At 35.2% G+C, this 2,487-nt stretch overlaps 1 pseudogene; it reads right to left on the bottom strand.

The window, feature by feature from the left end:
- Positions 1-980: 980 nt before the first annotated feature.
- LOC126602880 (interactor of constitutive active ROPs 1-like) lies at positions 981-2,282 on the bottom strand (annotated as a pseudogene).
- Between the last annotated feature and the right edge of the window lie 205 nt (positions 2,283-2,487).

Here is a 2,487-nt window from a genome sequence, read left to right as displayed (position 1 = left end):
TCTTGGCCCAAAAATGCTCCAAAATGCTCCAAATAGCACTTTGTTGCTAACTTTGTTATTTGAACCTACAAACACACGAAAATAGCTTAAAGTACTAAAATAACTAGAATTAAACTAAGTAAATGCCAAGAAACAAGCTAACTAAGTTGTATAAATATGCTCCTATCACTACGTTATCTGCTGAAGATTTGATGCGATGGTTTGTTGAGTATTTACAAACTCAAGGAGGAGTGTTGCAGTCATATTTAAAATAGAAATGTGATTGTGTAAATCCTAGTGGATCTAGGAATATCTCTTATATTCCTATTAGGAGTTGATTACCTATTAAGAGTTGTAATCCTAAAAGGATAAGGATTTTACCTTTCCTACTACTATAAATAAAGGCATAATAGGGTGATACAACACACACCTCATAATTAAATGGGAAATTTTATTTAAACCCATGCAGCCTCTTTTTACACCCAACTTAAAATTTTGAATGTTAATTGTCTATTTTACCCTATTGCATAATTACTATTAAGTACAAAATAAAATTAATAATAAAACTCTAATTTATCAATAAACCCTCTCTCTCTCTCTCCTCTCTTTCTCTAAAATCATGATTCACAATCTCACTCTGTTCTTCAGCAGTGTTATTAAACCCTGAAATTCTTTTCCTGTTCTGGTTTCTATTTAGCTGAAATCTCAATAGGGTTTTCTCGTACTAGGATTTGGATCAACTTTTGACTCTTGTAAAATTCGGGTTTCTTTTCCTCCTCCTTGCAGATAAATCTGAGAGCTGAGAGAGAAGCTTTTATTTTACAGGTTGGGGTTCGTACATGATTGTGTTTTCTGGGGCAGTGTAGGCTTTGGTCAGAGACCCGTTAGGACGGAGCTGGTAGGTGGGCATAGAAAAACAAAAGAGAGGACCTTGACTGGTTGATGAGAGAAAGATGTAATCAAAACCCTAGAAAATGAAAATTGTGTACCTACACTCAACGGAAAAACAGATTTTCAAAGTTAAACACAAGTGTGGGCGAGAGATAAAAAAAAAAGAACTCTATCTCTGGCCTTTTTTTTTCCACAAGTCACCGAACATTTTTTTGCCAGAGCCCTTTCTTTTACCACTACCGAATCCATCGTCCAAGTCATCAGCTTGTGACCCCACAAAGTCGATGTAGCCACCAGTTGATGGCTTAATTACTCTACCATTCATCTCTACACCCCCGGTAAGTACAGCAATAGCAGCATCTGCTGCCTTTCTCCACTGCTCTGTCTGCACTCTCATCTTCTTCATCTCCGCTTCCAATGCTTCATTTGCTCTTTCTGTTGCTTGCAGCTTCTAGCTCAACTGACCTGCATTTCCCTTACTTACTTCCAGCTCTTCTTCAAGCTGATTTAACTTCAAGGACATTTCCTTTTCCTTTACTTGGGTAGATAAAATATTTAAGGCCGCTTCATTTAGCTGATTCTTTATACCTGACTTTCTTCACCAGCCCTTCTAACTGTTTTGCCTTATCTTCCAACTTAGCTCTTAGCATGTCTATCTCATCATTCTTCAAAGCTAGGTCAGGTAAGGCTGAAAGTTTCTCTGCTTCCAAAATCGATGTTGCTTCATCTGATTTGTCAACTTGTTTGGTTTCATCTTCCACCTGATCAGTCTCACTAGGTTCAACCTTCACATCCCAGAATTTAAGTTTGATGCAATTCGTCTGAAGTTGGAACTGTTTAGCCTTGAAATTGCTGAAAAGCCTTATGTAGTTGCATTTAACAAAATGGACCTTCTAGATGCATATGAAAACTGGTCATCATTCAAATAAAATTTAGAAGCTTGTGGGATTCGTGTTTTTGCATGACTGCAATGAAAAGAGAGGGTAGTCATGAAGTGAGCTCTGCTGCTTATGAGCTTCTACGAGAAAATAAAGTGGCCGAGGAGGAGTTCCTAGGTCTATTTAGCTTCTAAAAATCAAATGGGTGTAAAAATAAATCCAACATATTGAATTGGATTTATGGGGGTATATTAGGTATTAAATTTGGGTTTAAAGAGATATTAATAGTTTAGTTAAAAATCAAATGGGTGAAAAGAGTAAGTTGGGTGTAGAAATAAGTTAGATGGGTTTAAATAAAATTTCCCTAATTAAATCTCTCTCTTCTCTCTGTCAATGCCGCCAGCCTCCCTCTCTCTATTCCCTTAGAATAGCTCAGTTAAATAGGCCTACAACAAGAATAACTTATCATTTTCATTTTCAAGTTTAAGTGTAATTGCAATTTCATACCTTATCTTTAAAACATTGAAATGTCATATATTCAAAAAATTGTGATTTAGTTGTAATGTCATATACCCGTTAAAAATCTGTTAACTAGATAGTAAAGTGATGAGTTAGCAATAATATAATTTAAATTTGCCTTGAGGGCTAGTAATAATGTGGTACCCTGATTTATTAATCTTTCATCAAGTATTTAATTAGAGTTTTGTTATAAAAAAAAAAAAAAAAAAAAAGTATTTAA

The sequence above is a fragment of the Malus sylvestris genome, chromosome 15 (assembly GCF_916048215.2).
Source record: "Malus sylvestris chromosome 15, drMalSylv7.2, whole genome shotgun sequence".
In the NCBI taxonomy this organism is placed as follows: Eukaryota; Viridiplantae; Streptophyta; class Magnoliopsida; order Rosales; family Rosaceae; genus Malus; species Malus sylvestris.
Note: the sequence above shows the minus strand (reverse complement) of the source record. Positions and strands in the feature narration are given on the sequence as shown.